A 23593-nucleotide genomic window follows, 5' to 3' on the forward strand; every position below is an offset into this window, starting at 1 on the left:
GGGGAGCCTGCATCTCTCTCTGCCTGTCACTCCCCCTGCTTGTACTCTCTCTCTCTCTGTCAAATAAATAAATAAAATCTTAAAAAGAAATGAAATATACTTTTGTGTATAACACCCTTGCATAAAACAAACTTGCTAAATTCACTTATTGATTATAATTCTTTATCTGTAGATATTTTTAAATTTTCTACCTATACAATCATATCATTTCACATAATGAGTTTGATTTCTTCTTTTTTAATCCTTATACCTTGTATTTCTTTTTCTTATTGTATTCTTCTTATTATTGTTTAAGACTTCTAATACAATGTTGAGACTAGAAGTAGTGATGATGGGCATCCTTGTTGTATTCTCTATCTCAAAAGAAAGCTTTCAACATTTTACCATTAAGTGCGATGTATGATATCTGCTTAAAAATAATGTTTATTGTGCAGTAGTTGCAGTTGTTTGGTGCACCATTCTAAATATATCAATTAAGTCAAATTTGCTGATTGTATTATTTAAATCTTAAATATTTTTCCTGATTTAGTCCAGATTATTTTATCATTTATCAAGAGAAGTATTTTAAAATCTTTACTCTGTGAATTTGTCTATTTTGCCTTGTATTTCTGCCAAATTAGCTAAATATTTGAGACTACGTCATTAGATTCATACAAATTAATAATCATTACATGATTCTTATAACAATATATGTTTTATATATATAAAAATATGTATTTGGTGGACTGTCTCTTTTATTCTTAACTATTACCTTTATCCCTAGTAATGTTCTTTGCCTTTAAGTCATTCTTGTTTAATAGTATTCGAGTTTTCTTTTGGTAGTGTTTGCATGTTATATTTTAAAAATCTGTTTAGTGTTATTTTTTTCTTATTTTCTTATGTTTTATAAATGTTTTATAAATAAAATAAATGTTTTATAAATAAAAAGGATTTTATTTATTTAATTTTAAAAATTCTTTTTATTTTTTAAATTAAAAAAAAAATTTAATTTAAATTCCAGTTAGTTAACATACAGTGTAATATTAGTTCCAGGTGTACAATATAGTGATTCAACACTTCCATATGTTATTTAATTTTTTAATTTTTAAATTTTTTTGCATTTTTAAAATTTTATTATGTTATGTTAATCATCATACATTACATCATTAGTTTTTAATGTAGTGTACCATGATTCATTGTTTGCATATAACACCCAGTGCCCCATTCAATATGTGCCCTCTTTAATACCAATCACCAGGCTAACCCATCCCCCTACCCCCCTCCCCTCTAGAACCCTCAGTTTGTTTCTCAGAGTCCATAGTCTCTCATGGTTCATCTCCCCCTCCAATTTCCCCCCTGTTCATTTAACACTTCCATATTTTAAAATTGGAGTATTGGTTCATTTACATCTAATCTCTGAACATCCTTTGTGTTGTACTTCCAACTCTGGCATGCCCTGAACTCCAACTGCTTTGCTTTTCTCTATATCACTTACCATCATCCAAAATACTATTCATATTAGTTGTTTTGCTTATCATTTGCCCCCCATTGGAATGTAAACTCAATGGATGCAGGGACTTTTTTTGTCTATTTATTTATGTATTCACATCACTAAGTGGATAGGCATTCCAAAAATTTTGCCAAAATAATGACTCAATGAGTTATATTCCATATGTTCTTTTTGGAGATTTACAAAAATATTAATGTATAAAGAAGTTATACAGATACAAATTTTGTTCAATCAAGAATTTCCCAAGCTCTTACAATCATTGAATCTTACTGAAGTGTAACATCTATTACATCAGGAAGCAAGTGTTCTATAGAATTCACTTTGGAAAAGATCCAGAAGATATGATTATTGAAGAAGTATTTCTAGTACTCATAGATTAGAGAGCCATTTAGAAGGTCTCCAGTTGGGAGGCCGCTAAACTAGTGTTCATCTGGCTTGCTACCTATTTTTGTAAATAAAGTTTTATTGGAATACAGCCACACCCACTTATTTGTGTATTGTCTGTCTTTTGCTCTATGAAGACAGAGTTGATTAGATGTGACAGAGATCCTATGGACTTCAAAACTTAAATCATTTACTATCTGTCCTTTTACAGAAAATATTTGCTGATTCCTCCTAATAATAGTCAAAAAAATTCTTGAGCACTTCCTACTTTGTGGGCTCAACATGTTGCTAGACATTTTTATAGAGATAACCTCATTTAATTATCCTAAAAATCTTTTGAGGTAGGCAATATAATTATTTTTATTTTATAGATGAGGAAACTAAGATGCAGAGAAATTGAATAATTGCCCATGATTACACATTTAATAAGTGACAGAGACAGGGTTTGAACCTAGTTCTGACTCTTAGTCTTTGTTCTTTCTCAGTAAACTAGACTGCTTTCTGGTTCCTGTTGTTCTACGGAGTGTGAAATAATGGAATAAATATTAAAGAAGATTAAAAACTCATACTGTGCAATGTAATTGTTATTCTAAGAGGTTAGCTATGCAAGCACAGCTGACTTTATTTTGAGGTTCTTTGTGCTTACAATTCTTGAACATAGCAATAGTAAATATTACATTCTTATAAAAATGTATATTTGCAGAATTGGGGTTTAAATAAGTAATTTCCCAGATATAATTTTGTATTTTTTACACACTCAACTATTTTAAGTTGGTTCTGATATTTAGATATCCATTTGTAATTTAGAAAACATCCTTCTTTCATTCTGATTAGTTTTGCATACAGTCTATCGTAATAGAAAGGATAGATTAAACATTTTAAGGTCAACCATGCCCATAGTAGTAACAGTTGCTACCACTTTTTGAGTGCTTAAGTGCCAGGAGACTGTACTTATTACATATAAAGTAATCTCATTAATCTTAGCAACAAAACTGTGAGGGAGAATACTATTATCATGTGTATTTTATAGATAAGGAAACTGAAATGACTTATCAAGGAAAAAGTAGCTGATTTACCTTACTCTGTACCTTCAGAGGAATATTGCTGACTCAAAGGAAGTTAGGTAATTCTATTGGCTACATTAAAACTCTATTATATAATAGAGTAGACATACACCACATGAGCATTTTCCCATGCCATTACCTTGGATTCCAAATAAATGTTTTAATTACCATAATAATATTATGTCTTGTTTTGGACTATATTTTACTTAAACTTTCTCCTATTTTTGAATATAGGATATAGAACTCACATTACTAATTAAGGAGGTTTACTTGCATGTTAATTATAGGTAAAAAAAAAAAACCCCTCTGAATGTTGGTCAAGATAATGACATTTGTGAGTGTGAACTCTGTACAAAATAGTAGAATTGCATACTTTTATCTGCCTCATTTACTTTTTCCAATGAAAGATGTTCAGCATTATGGAAATTTAGAAAAGTCCAAAAAGTAGAAGGAAAAGAAAGAATTTACTTCTATTCTCATACCTAGTTACAATCTTTGTTAACAGCTTTGTTAACAGCTTAATGTCTTTTTCTTAAGCATCAGTTTTTATTTTTTTAAAAGTATGTGAATATAATTTATCCTTTTTTTGCTTCATATTATCACATGAGCTTTTGTCCAGGATTCTATCGACATGGATTCTACATAAAAAAATTAAAAAAAATATTTTATTTATTTATTTTGACACAGAGAGAGAGATAGCGAGAGAGGGAACACAAGCAGGGGGAGAGTAGGAGAGGGAGAAGCAGGCTTCCCACGGAGCAGGGAGCCCGATGTGGGGCTTGATCCCAGGACTCTGGGATCATGACCTGAGCTGAAGGCAGACTCTTAATGACTGAGCCACCCAGGCGCCCCTCTACATAAAAATTTTGATAACCATAAAATATTTATGCTTAGTGAGTGGACTATATTTTACTTAAACTGCCCTTATTTTTATTTTTTAAAGATTTATTTATTTATTTATTTGACAGAGAGAGACAGCGAGAGAGGGAACACAAGCAGGAGGAGAGGAAGAGGCAGGCTTCCCACTGAGCAGGGAGCCTGATGCGGGGCTCAATCCCAGGACCCTGGGATCATGACCTGAGCCGAAGGCAGACGCTTAATGACTATGCCACCCAGGCGCCCCAAACTTCCCTTATTTTTAGATACAGGTTGCTTCAAATTATTATTGTTGCTGCTATTTTATCTTTTTTTTTTTGCATTTTATTTTTTTGCGGGGAGAGGTAGAAGTAGAGGGAGAGAGAATCTTAAGCAGGCTCCATGCCCAGTGCAGAGCTGGACATGGGGCTTGATCTTAAAAACCTAAGATCATGACCTGAGCTGAAATCAAGAGTCGGACACTTAACTGACTGAGCCACTCAGATGCCCTTCTTTTGCATTTTAAATTATAAAAGTGTAATCATGCTTATATCCAAATTGAAATATGTAAACATGTAAAGTGAAAAGTAAAGATCTTTGTCCCAGTATGAAGAACTTTCTCGGTATTCTTCCAGAATTTGTCTATGCCTATGTAAGCACATTTCTGTCTACCCTTATTTTACATAAGTAGTATCTATAACCTGTCTCATTGGTTTTGCTCTTTTATGTGATGTTGGGATAAATATATTTGTGCAAAAATTATTTTTGTGTTTATGACTATTTCCTTAAGACAGACTCTTAAAAGTAGAGCTGGATCAAAGAGATGGACAATTTGAAGGCTCTTATTAAATTTGTCAAATTTAATACACTGCTGTTTTAGGAAGAGTATATTAATATTACAAAATAAGAATTTATTCTATCGTTATAACTTCTACAAAGTGTATGGAAACCTGGCATGTTAATTTCCTAAAAGCTTTTTGTAAAGGCCCAATCATTCATGATATAAGTAAATAAATATATAATACAGGCATATCACATGTATATCTATATATGTTATGGGTGTAACATATCTACATACATATTTGTGCACATATAATATATATATGCACACACTGAATTTGTTTAACCGGGTGGGTCTGGTCATTTTTCCCACTTTAGACTTAGCATTGTTATTCTTACTCTTACTGATATTAGTTAGGATTATCTTTTTCAGCATCATTTTTTGAGGTTATAACTTGGTTTAAAAAAACTTGTGTTTGAATCTTATTTAAATCTTTATCTTTAAATTTTTTAAATTTATTTTTTTAAATTAAAAAAAGTTTTTCTTTAAATTCCAGTTAGTTAACATACAATATAAATTTAGTTTCAGATGTACAATATAGTGATTCAATACTTAGGTACAATACCTGGTGCTTATCACAACAAGTGTACTCCTTAATTCCCATCACCTATTTACCAGCCCCCCTACTCACCTCCCCTCTGGTGACCATCAGTTTGTTCTCTCTAGTTAAAAGCCTGTAAGGAGGGCACATGTTGTGATGAGCACTGGGTGTTATACACAACTAATGAATCATTGCAACTACATCAAAAACTAATGATGTACTATATATTTATCCATTCGTCAGTCAATGGACACTTGGGCTGTTTCCATAATTTGGCTATTGTAGATAATGCTGCTATAAACACTGAGGTGCATGTATCCCTTTGAATTACTTTTTGTATTTTTTTGGCAAATACCTACTAGTGCAATTGCTAAAGTCAACAACACAAGAAACAACCGGTGTTGGCGAGGATATGGAGAAAGGAGAACCCCCCCCATGCTGTTGGTAGGAAGGCAAACTGGTGCAGCCAATCTGGAAAACAGTATGGAGGTTCCTCAAAAAGTTAAAAATAGAACTACCCCTTTAAATTTTTTTAAATAAAAAGCATTTTTTCTGATTATGCAATAAATAAATGTCAATGTATATAAAAAATCCAGGCAAAAAAGAAGTAAGTAGAGAAAAAGAGAAAGTTTAATTTATAATCTTAATAACCTTTTGCTGCATTATCCTTTCTTTTTGTATTTATGCATATATATGTATACATATATATAGATCTCAACACTCATAAATTACATTTTGCAGCATGTATATTCTTTGTGTTTATATGTATACATACCTATATAATAATTTATATGTTCTTATATTAATGGAAAAATACATATGCTTCCTAAGCCTTCCCTCTCCACACCCCCTCCAGTGACAATAGGTTGTAGATATCTTCCTTGTTGATAAATATGGATATATGCCACAATTAAATGACTGCATTATACTCTATTTTGTGGTTGTACTCTACTTATTCTAATATTGATGAACCTTTGGTTGTTTCCAGCTACTTGCTAGTATAAACAACACTTCAGTGAACATTTTTGTACATATGCCCTTTACCCACTTGTCCAATAATTTACTTAGGATAAAATAGAAATAGAATTTTTGTATCAAAGACATGTACATTAAATATTTGGATATATTAGAAAGGGCATTTTTTACTTACATTTTTTCATATTGTTTTAAGTTTTTTTCTACAAGTGATATAGCGAATGCAGAATTGTCAAATTGCCCTCCAGGTAGTTTGTGCTATATTACATTCTCATCAGTGAATGGGAGTGCTATATTCTTCATGCTTATAAACATTAAATATTAACAATATTTTAAATTTTTGCTAAAATGTTATTTTGTATTGAGATATTAATTGTTGTATTATGTAGCATTTTAAAAATTGTGATATTGAATACATTTTTTAGCTTATTTGCTCTTTCCATTTTCTCATTTGTAAATATTCCCCTTATTTTTGTGGCCTATTTTTCTCTCTCTTTTTTTTTTTTATTGATTTAGGAGCTTTGAAGACTCCCTTTTGTTACCAAAAGTATACTTGTTTCAGTTGGTGGTTTATGTTGTTAATAGTCTTTTGTTAATATAGAAGTTTAAAAATTTTAGTGTAGTCAATTTTATTAATCTTTTCCTTGTTTTAATGTTATGCTTAGAAAGATGTTTCTTATCTAAAGATTTATAAATATAGGGGTACCTGGGTTAAGCATCTGCCTTCGGCTCAGGTCATGATCCCAGGATCCTGGGAATGAGTTCTGCAACTGGCTCCCTGCTCAGCGAGGAGCCTGCTTCTCCCTCTCCTGCTTCCCTTTCTTGTGCTCTCTTTCTCTCTGTCAAATAAATAAATAAAATCTAAAAAAAACCAAAAAAACAAAAAACCAAAGCTAATGATCCTCAATTAAAAAAATAAATCTAAAAAAAAAAAAAAACCAAAGCTAATGATCCTCAATTAAAAAAATAAAGATCATACAAATATAATCTTTATATTACGTAGTTTAAATTTTTAAAAAAGATTGTTTTTAGTTTTTACATTCAAAAAATTCATCTGGAATTTATTTTAGTATAAAGTGGTAGTGATATAATGCATTTTTCCCCAAATGTCTACCTCTATTTATTGAATAGTTTATGATTTATTGAATAGTTTATTTCCCCACTGACTTGAAGTATCACTTATATAATATACTCTTCTATGAACTGTCATTTACTTCTAGATTTTCTGTTGTTCATTTATCTGCCTGTTATTCCTGTGCCAAAAATACATTGTTTTAATTTTTGTACTTGTGTAATATTTACATTAAGCCTTTTATTTTTATATATTTTTAAAGATTTTATTTATTTATTTGACAGAGAAAGACACAGCGAGAGAGGCAACACAAGCAGGGGTAGTGCGAGAGGGAGAAGCAGGCTCCCCGCGGAGCAGGGAGCCTGAGGCAGGGCTCGATCCTAGGACCCTGGGATCATGACCCGAGCAGAAGGCAGACGCTTTAATGACTGAGCCACCCGGGCGCCCCTACATTAAGCCTTTTAAACCTAAAATATATTTAGGTTATTTTATTCTTGGAAAGAGATCAAACTTCTATATTTAATTTTTGAAATCACCTCAAACATAAATTATTTATTTGATGCAAAAAATAACATCCTTGACCTTAGAATATTTCTCTTTAAGTTTGTAAGTTTTCATATGGTGTATATGATATACATGATAAAAAATTTCATTTTTTTTTAGAAGAAAGACTCTTCTGTCCAGTAAAATTGTTCTGGGGAGATGCTCTGAGGTAGAAGATGCAAGGAGACTTTGAATTATAGGCTGATAGGTGGACTTGGCATAGTGCCTGTCCCAGAGAACTCTGGTGGTTGAAGCACAGGAGTAGGATCAGAGTACAGAAGTGGTGGAATTTAGAATCTTTTAAAAGAAGCTCTTTTAGCATCAGGACCAATAGGTTTTCAAAGGCCTAGGTTCTGAAATGTAAAGGAATGCTGTTTGAATGAAACAAGGACAGTGCACTAGCTTTGAAACCAGAGATTGGGAATTTGAGTGCCAACCCTGCCAATTTACTACCTTTGTGAATATCTAATCCCACTGAGTTTCAGTTTTTTCACTTGTAAAATGAGGATAGTAATCCCATCACAAAGTAATTATGAAGGTTTAATGTGAAAATAAGTATCAGTTGAACAATGGTTGGCCTATAGAATTTACTTCATAATGCCTGGTCTTCTTTTTTTTATTGAGAATTCTGCAGAAACAAGGTTGATGGGGATAAAATTTAGGGCTGGGATTTGAGTCTTGGAGAGCTCTGTGAATTTATTTCATCTCTGCACATTAAAAAAGGCAGTGGTTTTTGTCCCAGTGCTAGCATGAGAACATTAATGTAGGAAAATGAGAATTATGTAGTGTGTAGCAGGGTATTTTCCCTATGTACACACACACACACACACACGCACACACACAGAGTACTAGCGGTCTCATTATGGATCTCAGAAAAAGAAAGGGAAATTAGGAAAATTCCAGGACAAGAAGATATAGAAATTGGTAATTAACTGGAACACGGGGAGATGGGAAAGTGCTGGCATTGGAGAAATGTATTTAAAAATCCAGTTATTTACCCCATTTCCATTTTGCAAGGTGCCTTTTATCAAATGAGTTAAGTGGGAGAGCAAAATATCAAAACTGGCATATTAGGAGAGACATGAATGCCAACTATCCCATTCTACAGAGGAAGTAAAAGGAGACATTTATGTTCCTCATAGAATGAACATAAGGCCAGTGATTGGAAACTCTGAAAATGAAAGTTCCGTTATCAATTTGTCATATGGTCCTAAGTGAGTTATATATCCATTTCCTTGTCTGTAAACTAGGGTGCATCTCATTCTGGTATCTGTAATATTTTTCATTTAGCAAAAGAGGTAATTTCTGATAGATGCCAGGTGGGATCTTGTCTGGATTTTACAGTGAGATCTTTAAGTTGTTATGAAGAATATGCAGCAAAAGGATAAGGGTCTTTCTACGTGATTCTCTTCATTTGCTTCTGTGTTTTTGAGGAGAGTGAGCAGAAGACTTAATAAGGTCTGAGAAGGACTAATCTACAATGTGTAACTGAGTTCCCCATGGGTATGCAGTGTGTAGTTACTGAGTTTGATGACGGGGTAGCATTGCCAAGGACACGGCTCTCAGGTCATGTATCCTTGAGACATTCTTCTTTAAAACATGGGTGGTTATATTAGCTACCAGGCCATTGGTGTAAGTTGTGACTTGGGCATATTTCAAGGAAAAAGCAAAAGTAGGCATACATTTATAGAAGACATTTCCATCTAGCATGTTCATGTCTCTAAACCTTACTAAACCTTTGGGAGCTAGATAATGATATCTCCATTTCCTATGCATATTATATCTATCTATATATCTATATCTATATATCTATATATATATATATCTTTTTTTTAAAAGGATTTTTAAAAGATTTTATTTTTAAGTAATCGCTATACCCAGTGTGGGACTTAAACTCACAACCCTGAGATCAAGAGTCACATGCTCTACCAACTGAGCCAGCCAGGTGCCCCTCCTATGTGTATTCTTTATTTCAGAAAAGATTATATAGCTTTATAATCCATTTTCTTCACCTAACAAATCTCACACAAAATTAATTATTTGTCTCCTTTACTAGATTTCGAACTTCTCTAAGTTACCAACTCTATTTATTTTTGTTTTTTTAGTACTTAACATAGTGTGTGGTGCAGAGCAAACAGTAAATGATGAATAACTGATTTATTCTAGGAATCAGGACTCTTAGATAATTAGCCATAGTCACCAGATCTTTATTTTTCTCTTCTTTTAGCATCTCTCCCCCTTCAATTTCTATCTTGAACTGAGCAATGCTTAAAAAGTATAAAGTGCTGTATACATGCTATGTAGCAAGTTAAGACCATATTGACTCTGAATTCACATGAATTGTTCTGGTCTGAATCCAGTTGATAATGCAGCTGTTATTTTTATAATCTTATCCTAAGTACATATTTGCACAACCGGCGGTGTCAACTCATCTAAGTAACTTGGTGTTATTTGCCTGATACATTAAATTATAGAGCTCTATTACTGAAGTCATTATTTGTGGTTAAGAGGGAGTGGTACTGAGAATGGTAACAAGAAGAGTTTTTTTAATATGAGTATCAAACTGGACCCTCTTTAGATGTCTTTAAATTTGTCTTGATTTAACTATCTAGAAATGCAAAGAACAGTCCTTCCTCCTTTGTCTATTAGTTTACTCCACAGAAAATAGTACGCTGATTTAAAAAAAATGTGTGGGCTTAAAAATTAGTACTTTTTGCAAGCTTTTGTTAAATGATTGCTTTTAAAATGTTCTGACACTTTATTTTGTGAGCAGAACTCTGGAGAGAAAACTCAGCAGGGATGGAATCCTTTTCCTTTTTCTGGGTATGATAATGCGCTGCAAATGTTGAGACTATTCTAACTATAATATTTATCTTACAATGAATTCAAATTGTCAGTTGCTAGAGATCTGGAATTGTGCTTTATTGTTCTTTATCCCTAGAGGTTCCAATTCATGTTATGCATCCTGTGGGCTCTCAGAAATGTTAATTGAATTGCTGGAGAATTGCTTGTATCATTCTCAAATTAAAAAAAAAGTACAACATCCTGCAATAACTAAGACTTAATTTTTAAGTTAAATTCCCTTGTCTAGCTTCTAATTCTCCTTACATTTGAGAAAATATTTTATTTTATTTTATTTTAAAAAGAGATTTTATTTATTCATTTGATAGAGAGAGAGTGAGTGAGAGAGATAATGACCAGGGGAAGGGGGGAGAAGCAGACACCCCTGCTGAGCAGGGAGCTGATGCGGGGCTTGATCCCAGGACTCTGGGATCATGACTTGAGCTGAAGGCAGTCACCTAACCAACTGAACCACCCAGGCACCCCAAAAATATTTTGTTTTTTAAAAACAGGAATTCCAAAAAAATTGAGAATCTTTTCCATAAGATAAAACGTTTAATAGAGTTACAAGATTTTTGTTTATACACAAAAGTTTTTGTGAGCTTACCCACATTTAACACAGTTGCCCATTAGTCCAGCAGTAACTGAATTTTAGTGTGCATAGGAATTACCTGGGGACTATGCTTTAAAATAGATTCCTAGGCCATACTCTCAGAATTGCAGAATCAATAGGTTTGGGTGGGACCCAACAGTCTTTTTTAAAAAATTAATTTTAATAAGCATCCCAGGTGGTTTTGATATAGGGAGTCTGAGGATTATGGTTTGATAATCATTTTTTTCTCCATCCTACTCACACAAGTCTTTCTCTGTTTTCTGTTATTAAACTGATACCATGTATGTCTGAAACTAGACAGGCCACAAGAAAAAAAAAGATATATTAAAGAATGCAATAATATATGTTATTTCCAAGAAGGATATTTTGCTAAGAAAAACATGGGATGTGAAAGAAGTCATGAAAGAGAACAAGTTTACTAGGTGAAAAGTTCTAAAATATATTCTGAATGTCTTTTTGGCCCACTGCTTATTTTTTGTTTGATTCTGGTCAAATGACCTTGCTGCCTTATGTTGTGTTTATGAAGTTTTTTTATAGTCAAGACTTCAAAATACAAGAGTTTTGGGGATTAAGTTACACGGTGATTCTATAAATAGGTTTTGGAAGTTTGTGGTCTATATTTTTGTCTTGGTTCATAACAGTAAGCTGCTTTTGTAAAGTATAAGACATGCACACTTCTTCTAAATAATCTCATTCATTTTTCATGTAGACACAATTTTTATACTGATTATCCTTGTTCACAGATAGATCTTCTTGAATTGTTATTTCAGGAGAGCAGTAAAGTGTTGGCAGTTGTGAAAACATGTCAAACTTAGGCAATTTTACCTTTGATTATCTATTCTGCTGCACATGTTGGTAGAGGTGAACTGGTGGGCCTAGAAAATGCAACATTAATTTCTCTTCTTCTGACCCAGAAATACCTTAATCTGACCATTTACAATGTGTTAAAGTAGGTTTAGGAAATGTTACATTAAAGTGTAAGCATATACTTCCCAGTGGATGTGGATAAAATGTAAAATTGTAAAATCTTAGAGTGGTAGGGACTTTTAGAGGAGAACTGGTGTAGTAGTTCTTGAATACCATCTACAGCGAGGCTGTCTTTAACAATCACCTGTAGAGCTTTTAAAAAGTGGAGACTCCAGGCCCACTCAAGGAGATTCTCATTTAGTACGTCTGCAGCAGGGCCCAGAAATTCAAACTTTCTAAAAGCTTTCTAGGCGATTATAATCAACTAAGTCTCATTGTAGGAATTCTTTCTCCGATATTGCCAGCAAAGGGTCACCCAGCTTTCACTTTGACAGCTCCAGCAACAGATTTCTATTTTGTGAGGCAACTTATTCCATTGCTTTTCTTTTCCTTTTCATTTTTTTGGTTTAATTTTTAAATTTAAATTCTAGTTAACATATAGTGTAATATTTGTTTCAGGAGTAGAATTTAGTGATTCATCATGTAACACCCAGCACTCATCACAACACATGCCCTCCTTATACCCATCATCTCTTTAACCCATCCCCCTGCCCACCTCCCTCCAGAAATCCTCACTTTGTTCTCTAGTTGAGAGTCTGTATTATGGTTTGCTGCTCTCTTTTTCCCCCCCTATGTTCATCTGTTTCATTTCTTAAATTCCACATTTGAGTGAAATCATATGCTATTTGTCTATGACTGACTTATTTCACTTAGCATAATATACTCTAGCTCCATCCACGTCATTGCAAATGGCAAGATTTCATTCTTTTTGATGCCTAAGTAATATTCTATTGTATATACATATATACCACTTCTTCTTTATCCATTCATCAGTTGATGGACATTTGGGCTCTTTCCATAATTTGGCAATTGTTGATAATGCTGTTATAAACATTGGGGTGCATGTATCCCTTTGAATCAGTATTTTTGTATCCTTTGGGTAAATAACTAGTAATGTAATTGCTGGGTCATAGGGTAGTTCTATTTAGAACTTTTTGAGGCACCTCCATACGGTTTTCCAGAGTTGCTGTACCAGTTTGCTTTCCCACCAACAATATAAGAGGATTCCCCTTTCTCTACATCCTCACCAACATCTGTTGTTTCCTGTGTTGTTAATTTTAGCCATTCTAACGGGTGTGAGATAGTATCTCATTGTAGTTTTGATTTGTATTTCCCTATCGATGAGTGATGCTGAGCATCTTTTCATGTGTCTGTTAGCCATCTGGATGTTTTCTTTGGAAAGAAGTCTATTCATATCTTCTGCCCATTTCTTAACTGGATTATTTGTTTTTTGGGTGTTGAGTTTGATAAGTTCTTTATAGATTTTGGATACTAACCCTTTATCAGATATGCCATTTGCAAATATCTTCTCTCATTCTGAGGGTTGCCTTTTAATTTTGATTGTTTCCTTCACCGTGCAGAAGCTTTTTATATTGATGAAATCCCAGTAGTTCATTTTTCCTTTTGTTTCCCTTGCCTCCAGAGACATGGCTAGTAAGAAACTATAGCCGATGCCAAAGAGGTTGCTGCCTGTGTTCTCCTCTAGGATTTTGATGGTTTCCTGTCTCACATTTAGGTCTTTCATCCATTTTGAATTTATTTTTGTGTATGGTATAAGAAAGTGGTCCAGTTAGATTCTTCTGTATGTTGCTGTCCAGTTTTCCCAATACCATAGCTTCTAAAGATTTGTCTGGACTGAGCTAAAATCCACCACATTTTAATTCTCACCCACTAGTATTGTTCTTGCTTTTGGGAAGAAGAAAGATAAACTAACCTGTAATCAGCATTTACCATATTACACTCACTGTGCTAGATACTACCTCTTTGTTGGCTTGAAAATATTAAACTAGATACAATGGAATATTATTCAGCCATCAGAAAGGATGAATACCCACCATTTGCATCGACATAGGTGGAACTAGAGGGGATTATGCTAAGTGAAATAAGCCAAGCAGAGAAAGACAATTATCATATGGTTTCACTCATATGTGGAACATAAGCAATAGCACGGAGGACCATAGGGGAAGGGAGGGAAATCTGAGGGGGGAGAAATCAGAGAGGGAGATGAACCATGAGAGACTAAGGACCCTGGGAAACAAGCTGAGGGTTTCAGGGGGGGAGGGGAGAAGGAGAGGGGGTAACAGGGTGATGGGTATTAAGGAGGGCATGTGTTGTGCACTGGGTGTTATATGTAATTAATGCATCATTGAACATTACATCAAAAACTAATGATTTACTATACAGTGGCTAACTGAACATAATAATAAAAAAAAGAATGTTGTAGGTCAAGCAGGAAAAATTAGCCATTTTATTAATTCTTGCCCCTTGAGTATAGTGTCTAACACTTTGTGTTAGTGATGAAATGGGAAGTATACATTTCTTGAGGAAAGTCACATGTATGACTGAGTTATAAGCTAAACTATCTACTTTTTTTCTTAGAACCTCATTTTTACTTGAAAGAATGGCCAAAAGACACACAGTGGTTATTCAGATAGCTGCTTGGCAGACATAGTCTCAAAAATAAACAAAGTGAACCAGCTGGCCATTTTAAGAAAAGCAACTGACATTGCTGTCAATAATAAAATTTGAGCTTTCAAGAGAAAATTAATAGTTTGGAAAACTTGTATCTACCATCATGAGTTGATGACTTCCCAATAGTTAAAAACTTTTCTGATAAGATTGTTGATGATATTAACAAATGTGATTTTTAAAAAATTGAATAATGATATATGTCAATCTTGTCAATATGTCAAGAAAATCTGCACAACTCAGTGAACTGATATTTCCAAATGAACCAATGCATGAGGCTGCAAAATCGTGCAGGGGTAAAAGATGCATTTAATAAAGATCAGTGGGTTTAAGAAGTAACAGAATACAAAAAGTTCATTGATATTCAGTTTTCAGATTTCATATTGCAATTAACCTTTGAGAAACTATTACTTGTCAAGTTTTGATGTAAAAAAAGAATAGGTACAATTATCTGGAAAGGTGATTGAAACACTCTTCCTCTTTCCAACTTTGTATCTATGTGCAGATAGATATTTTCCACATACTTTCACCAAACCATCACAGTGGACTGAATGCAGTAGTGCTTATGAGAATCCAGTTGTCTTTATTAAACCAGGCATTTAAGAGATTTGCAAAAATACAAAACAATTCCAGCCTTCTAATTTTTTTTTATTTTGGCAAATATGCTTGTATTTCAAAAGTATGTTATTTATGTTACTATGAAATAGGCTTATCATCAAATGATTATTTAATAATTTATTTTATTTTAAATGAATAACTGATTTTTTCCCTCAGATTTAGTTTCTAATACAATAAATATTGATAAATGTGACTGTAACCCTTTGGGATTTTCAATAATTTTTAGAAATGTAAAGGAGTCTTAGACCAAAGAGTTTGAGAACCATGGGATAGATGGTCTCTAAAGTTCATTCCAACTAACCATCTTTAGAACATGCAACCATTCTAATGTAACATGGTTCCTGTAAGATTTCTTAGCCATTCTCTTCTGAATGCTTGTCAATGTCCCTTCTAAATTGTAGCTCTCAATACTGAAATCATATTGAAGATGTAGATTGAACAGCAAAGAATACATGAATAGGCTACTAGAAGTAGCGTTCAATAATAACTATCTTTGGAAATCTTTAAGAAAAGGGGAAATTCCTGTTTCTTTGAGGTAATAAGTCCTTGTTCCAGGAAAGCAGAGTGTTGAACTAGGTAGCATTTTAAGTTGTCCTCCTTGACACCTCAGAAATACTCTTACTTTTGCATTAGAAGATATAAATGTCAGTAACTAAACACTCATTTTACATTCACTATTGTGATATTCTTTATTAGCATTTGCATTGAAAAAAATTGGGCATTAGCTTGGTATCAGTTCCTTCAAAAGTTGAATTTTACATTTCACTTTTATAGTTAATTCAAATTCTATATAATTTAGTATAATTAAGAAGAAAAGGAAAGATAAGAATTATGGAATTAAAGAAATATGGCTTTAGCCTACAAATGCTATCTATAAACAGCAAAAGTGATAATAATAGTAAAGAAGTTTTTACATTTAAAAAAAAATGATGCAGTTTAGGGGAGAATAGCAGTTATAATGAAAAATAAAATCTCCAGGAAATCTTATTTAAATTGGCATATAGGATATTTTTTAATGCCTCCCAAATATTTATTTATTTATTTAAAATTTTATTTATTTATTTAAGAGAGAGAGAGAAAGAAAGAGAGTGTGCGCATTGGAGTGGGAAAAGGCAGGAGAAGGAGAAGCAGACTCCCTGCTAAGCAGGGAGCCCAACTTGGGGCTGTATCCCAGGACTCTGAGACTATGACCTGATCTGAAGGCAGATGCTTAACTGATTGAGCCACCCAGGAGCCCCCTCACTAATTTTTATTTTGATGTATGAAAGATCAGGCACTGATATCTTTTCAAGTTAGTTAAGAAAATAAATGCTTTAAAGGGAGTTGTTTTTACTCAGTGCCTCATTATATATGACATTATTAAATCAATGATTCCGTATGTTAAAAAAAATTAATCTTTGACCTGAGTTTTAAATATGCAGTAGCTATAATTTAATGTCAAGATGAACAAAATTTTGTTACAGGTGTTTTTGGAAGCACTTCCATACTTAAAAAAAGTACCTCAGAATCATTGTCTCTCAGGGTTGGAAGGTCATTTAATCCAACCACCCATTTGATGCTTGAAACTTCTTGCTAAATCAAATAATAATAATAATAATTAAAAAAGGATGGGAATAAAAAAAGAAATGGGTGTGGCTTAGAGACAGCTTTAAGCAAGATTTAAAAAATCTAGTTTGAAAGCTCTTAGAGTGTAATTATACAGGGAGGTGGCAGTGTTTTTATTTGCTATTTACTTTTGATCTATTACCTTTTTTTGGTAGAGTGAGACATGCTTTTGTGAAAATGTTTATGGTTTCTTGACTTGATGTCAAAAGACTTGCTTGAAGTTGCCTTGTAATTCAGAGGTTTTTCTTTTTGTAACTAGTATTAGTATTTGGCTTTGGCTGCCAGAATAATAGCAAGTTAGTCTGGATTTAGGGGACTACTTTTGAATAGATAATATACTGAATTTTAGAAATAACTTTATTGTTTGTGGACAAATTAGACATGTTAAGTATAAAAAATCTAAATAACACCAACTTATAAGAATAAGAAAATAAAAATAAGCCTATATCTCACTCAATGTTAACATTTTTGCTAAATTGAACATTACTTTGTGAAACTTGCATGTGCACGTGTGTGTGTATGTACACATATTTGATTTTCTATAAATTGATTGGTTATTATACATGCAGTTTTTAAATTCAACAATACATTTTGGCCATCTTTTTATATCAATAAATATACATTTATATCAGAATTTTTAATGATTATAGAGTAGTGTTATATGTATGTATCATAATTTGCTTATCTGGTTAGTAGGTTATTTCCAATTTTTGGCTGTTATAAAAATGCTGTAATGAACATACATATTATTTATTTATATATACGTTTTTGTGATTAGTTTCTTAGGATAATTTTTGGAAGTAGCATTGCAAATTCAAAGGATATTGACATTAAAAATTTTAACATTAACTCTCAAATTACCATTCAGAAAAGTTGTACCCAGTTTATAATCTCATCAATGGTATATGAAAGTGTTTTTTTCCCCACACCCTCACTAATACTAGTTTTTGTCCAGTTTATAAAATATTTTGCCAATATTTTAGGTGAAAATATTTTATTTATATTTCTTTGATTATTAGGTAGATTATACACATTTTTGTGTTATTGGACATTTGTATTTCTTTTTTTTAATGTTTTTTATTTTTTATTTATTCATGAGAGTCAGAGAGAGAGAGAGAGAGAGGCAGAGGCAGAGGCAGAGGCAGAGGGAGAAGCAGGCTCCCCGCCCAGCAGGGAGCCCGATGCGGGACTCGATCCCAGGACCCTGGGATCATGACCTGAGCTGAAGGCAGACGCTCAACCATCTGAGCCACCCAGGTGCCCCATTTGTATTTCTTCATTTGTACATTTCCTCTTTGTATTCTTTTTTTTTATATATATATTGAAGTGCTTGTAACAATGCACTTTTTATTTAATAAATTAAGGATGTACAAAAGATTTGACAGAGAATATGAACCATGTCACTGCCAAGGTCAGATGTAATAGTCTGTGGCCCAGGTTGAATTATTGATAGTTTTAAGAATCCTTGAGGGGAAAGACCATGACCTTTAAAAAAAAAGTTTATCTACCTATCAATCAATTGAGATATAATTTACATATAATATTGTGTTAGTTTTAGGTTTACAACATAATGATTTTACTTATTTAAAAAAATGTTCATGTTCATATTGTCTGGTACAGTCTCTCACCCATGGTCATCATTTGCTGAATGAATGAATGAACACACAGAGTAATGGGACAATCCATGGTGATTGGGTGTTCTGAGGATTCATTCTCCTAAACAGATTGTGATTTTCCAGAACAGATGGTAATTTGCTCTGGCATTTTCTTCTCTATCTTTTTAGGTTTGTGCTGCCCTCAAGACCAAAGTGGTCACTTTTATTTTGGAAATGGCCTAAACCTTCTAGGTCTTAAAGAAATAACTTACTTCAAATTGTGTGTTAATTTTTGTGCGTTAATTCTTAACTCTTCTCCCATCATAAAATGTTACTTGTTTATTCCTAAATTGTCTGCAGGAGGAAATACCTTAAAGTCTTCTTTTTTATAACAATGGGAACTGTGTGATTTTAGAAGCTTATGTTTTTTATTTATTTTTATTTTTTTAATTAATTAATTTTTATTAACATATAATGTATTATTTGTTTCAGGGGCACAGGTCTGTGATTCATCAGTCTTACACAATTTGCAGTGCTCACCAACATACTCTCCCCAATGTCCATCACCCAGCCACCCCATCTCTCCCACCCCGCTCCACTCCAGCAACCCTCAGTTTGTTTCCTGAGATTGAGTCTTTTATGGTTTGTCTTCCTCTCTGGTTTTGTCTTGTTTCATTTTTTCCTCTTTTCCCCTATGATCCTCTGTCTTGTTTCTCAAATTCCACGTATCAGTGAGATCATATGATAATTGTCTTTCTCTGATTGACTTATTTCGCTTAGCATAATACGCTCTAGTTCCATCCATGTCGTTGCAAATGGCAAGATTTCATTTTTTGATGGCTGCATAATATTCCATTGTGTATATATATATACCTATATATATATAGGTATATATATATTGGTATATATATACTCATATATATGTGTATATATATATATATATACACACACATATATATACACACACCACATCTTCTTTATCCATTCATCTGTCGATGGACATCTAGGCTCTTTCCAGAGTTTGGCTATTGTGTGAAGCTTATGCTTTTTAAATTGTTTGTTCCGAAATTCACCAATAGTGTAAAACAGTTGATAATGAGATTCAGAGTTGCTTTTAACATATGTAGTAAGACTGCATTGATATGACAAATGAGAATTATTGACTTCATATTGATGTATATTAGAATATTATTTGTCCTGAATGTCTAGAATCTGATTTGTTCCAAATTTCAAATATTTCCAGAGTTAGAGATCTTAACTCCTAAAGAGTCCAATATTGAAAAAATGAGATATATGTCAGCCACAATATTTTTGGATGCATTTTATTATATCCCCCATCATTTAAATGCAAATGAAGGAATGCGATATATTGTGTATTTTGCATAATTCCAATTCATGCCTTTAAAGGAATAGTTGCCAGAAAGACAAGGTGTGATTATTTTTATAATATGTAAGTATTGGATTCTCCCAGAGTTTATGCTTTTGGATATATAGCATTTTGCTATAGCTTTAATTTGTGGATAACTTCAAATTATAATTTACAACTCAGGACAGGATAAAATGTAGGAATAGCTTATATCAGAACAAGTATTCTTTGCTGGATTTCAATAGTACACAGAGTGTGTCCACATAGTGTTATGTAGTGTCCCAGATAAAATTGTTCTCTTGGATCTGAAAACATCAGAAAGCTGTGAGGAAGAAAGGGTGTTATACCAAAAATAAATTCAGAGCCACCTTCCCTGGCTAGACTCTTCTGTACTTCTTGCATCCATGGAAGTAGGCATCATAGAATTGTTGGAAACTGGTGAAACTGGAGTGAAGTAGGCCCGAGGCACCATTCTTTACAAAGAGAAGGAGGTCTTGGGGCGCCTGGGTGGCTCAGTCATTAAGCCTTTGCCTTCGGCTCAGGTCATGATCCCAGAGTCCTGGGATCAAGCCCCGCATCAGGCTCCCTGCTCCGCGGAAAGCCTGCTTCTCCCTCTCCCACTCCCCCTGCTTGTGTTTCCTCTCTCGCTGTGTCTCTCTCTGTCAAATAAATAAATAAAATCTTCAAAAAAAAAAAAAAAAAAAAAAGAGAAAAGGAGGTCTAGTGAAGAAACCTAATAGGTGTATTAACCATCAATACATAAAACTGTCCAAATGCCCAGGACTTTATTGTCTATAAATCCTGACTGGAGGGGTACCTGGGTGGCTCAGTCATTAAGCATCTGCCTTCAGCTCAGGTCATGATCCCAGGATCCTGGGATCGAGCTCCGCATCAGGCTCCCTGCTCAGTGGGAAGCCTGCTTCTCCCTCTCCCACTTCCCCTGCTTGTGTTCCCTCTCTCACTGTGTCTCTCTGTCAGATAAATAAATAAAATGTTTTTAAAAAAATTCCTGACTGGAAAATTATCTGGGCCACTTAGGCAAAAGCATATTATAGGAGCTGGGAAGGGCTGAGTTAGATATTTATTTCGTATCTCAATTTCAGATGCCTAATTCATTTGTGCTATGTAAATATAATGTTGGAAATAGTGTTTCCTACAAATGATGTTGATCAAGATTCATTTTTTCCAGAATGAATTTTATTTTAATCTGGTTAGCTAACTAGCCAGGTTAGTTAACTAACCTAGATGTTTACTAGCTATATTTTAAAAATGTGGATTGAATAAAACTAATCTCTAAGTCTAGGAAAGTTTCTGACCTAAATTAGGAACTCAAGCTCCATTATTATTTTAAGTTGAACACTACTCATAGCCATTCTCACATTTTGGAAAGAATATGGCCTTTGCAACAAAGTTTCTTTGTTTTCATGGAACTAAAAATGTGCTGTATTTAGACCAAACAATAAAAATAAACTACCAAACTACCTTCTAATGCATGGGGGTTCTGGAGAGAGGAAACCATAGATATTTAGAGGCATAAAGTGACTCATTGTGCTAGTTAAAACTTTTTACAAGGCTAGCTCTGTGTGTTTGAGTTGCATCTGTTACCTGTTCAGCCAGAACTAAAGTGTGTGCAAACAAAAGAATTTTGGATTGAATTGTGCCTTATACAGAATGCATTGCATATAGCCTGAGTGTCTAAATGTGTTCCATACCTTCAACAGAACAAAAAGTGCATCTTTTCATTTTTATTCTACCTGTAAGATATTCCTGTTGGATATATCCAAGATATTTTCTGTGAAGTGCATTCATTTTAACTTGCAGACATAAATTAAACATGTTTTTTAAATGTAACTTGTAAGCCTCTATTCCCTTAAAAATTGTTTTCTTCCTTTTGTTTTTACTTATTGATACTTTAAACACCTACTTTACTACTGACTTTTTTTTTTTTTTTTAAACCATAATGGACAGAGATGTATTCCTAGAGGTAGAAGAGTGGAATAATTGTCTCTTTTGGTTATTATTATCTTGGAAAAAGCTGTTAGAATAGATGGGGACAACTGCTTGAGTTAAAACTAGTATAATTTGTAGACATAATGTATATACTCCTTTAATAAAACATATAAATGCAATTTACTTATATTTTTAAATTTCATTTTCTGTCTAACTTTCAGGTCACTTTCATGAATTCAAAGGCAATTTACCAGTGATTTCTGGGTGCTGGGGCTGATTTTTTGTCCGTATTTGTAAGTATTGGTTTATTTATTACTTTTCTCATTGCATAATGAAATAGTTACAGTTTATAAACAAGTTCTTAATTCCTTTTGTGTGTGAATTTTTATTATTTTTTCTGTTACTTTAAGTGTTATTAGGTTTTTGTAAGTGCTTTCTTAAGAGGACTATAGAAATAGTACCAGCTGGTGAAAAAAGCCCCAGTTTATTGTGATTTCCAGTGAAATAACACAATGGCGGGGCCCGTTACAATAAGCTGGAAGAATAAATATCTTACTTTTTGAAGATGGGGCTCAATTATAGGAATGAATTACCTTAAAGGGGCTAGTCTATATACACATGAATAATTTACCCTGGTAACTTCTTACAGTCTTCTGGTTGTCTGGACTTGAAAAGTACTATGTGCCTGTGCACATAGAAAAGACGTGAGATGATACAGAATTCAAAGAGCTGTCAGCACATGAGGAGATTATGTACTACGGAGCCAAAGGCTTATTTAGTGAATGTATAATGTGTATCCAAATGGGGGTATTCCTGCTTTCTTCACCATCCCCAAAACACTATTAAATTTTAAATGATATTTGGGAGAACAAAGATACTTTTTTCTCAGAAAAGGCAAATTTCAAGAAAAAAATGGAATGAACTTGAATGATCAATTATAGTACTTTAAATTGATATATATTTATTAATATAGAAGTAGTTTAGAGTATGAGGCAGGTATTAAAAATGTGTACGTATAAGACCATATTTAAGTAACTTGAGTTTAAAATATATTTATATGTGTATATTGTTGGAATCTAAGGAGCTCATATACATTTCATAGCAACAAAGACAGAGGAAAATTGTCCTCTGTTAGTGTACCCCTACAAGGGAGTTTTAGAGGATATACTTCCAGGAAAAGTATTTAAAAAAATGCAACATTATAAATTCGAGTTTAAGTTATTCAGTATTTAAGCAGAGCACAGTGAATATTTATATAAAACCAGCTTTATCTTTCTTTTAGTAGTAGCATTGACTGGGACAAGCATTTTGAATCAACTTAAAAAATAGATGTGAATGTTTAATATAGTTTAATACATTTTGTATATATTTAATGCTTTATGAATGAGTACATTATTTTTATGAAACTATCAATTCACATTTTATTATTTGAAGACTTAATTCTTATGTAAAACACAAAATATTAAACTGCATAGCTCCTTTGGATTAAATGTAAGCTTTTAATTTGTGCAAGGTATCATAGTGAGGATTAGGAGCTGAAGAAGATGGAGAAAGAAATGTAAAGTATCTTTGAAGGGCTCTCATGAAAAAGGATAATTCCAAGGAGTTGAGCTTATCCTATTAGAAATCTGAGTAAAAGGAACCAATTTTGAGTTGTTCAAATCTTATCATAGTTGCTATATCCTTTCTTTTACCTCCTTTCTCTCTTCTTTCATATCATTCAGTCATTTACTTTAGTAAGTTTTT

General features: G+C 33.1%; 1 protein-coding gene across 3 annotated transcripts in view; it reads left to right on the forward strand.

Annotated features, from left to right (window-relative positions):
* The window catches only part of SOX6 (SRY-box transcription factor 6), a 602615-nt gene that overhangs the window by 82350 nt on the left and 496672 nt on the right, over positions 1 to 23593 (forward strand). For all 3 annotated transcript variants that reach the window (XM_034995170.1, XM_034995171.1, XM_034995169.1), the window contains exon 2: positions 22069 to 22140. The gene's annotated coding sequence lies outside the window, so the exon portion shown is untranslated. The remainder of the gene's footprint in view (positions 1 to 22068; positions 22141 to 23593) is intronic.

This window comes from Mirounga leonina, unplaced genomic scaffold (assembly GCF_011800145.1).
Source record: "Mirounga leonina isolate KUSES-001 unplaced genomic scaffold, KU_Mleo_1.0 Mir_92, whole genome shotgun sequence".
In the NCBI taxonomy this organism is placed as follows: Eukaryota; Metazoa; Chordata; class Mammalia; order Carnivora; family Phocidae; genus Mirounga; species Mirounga leonina.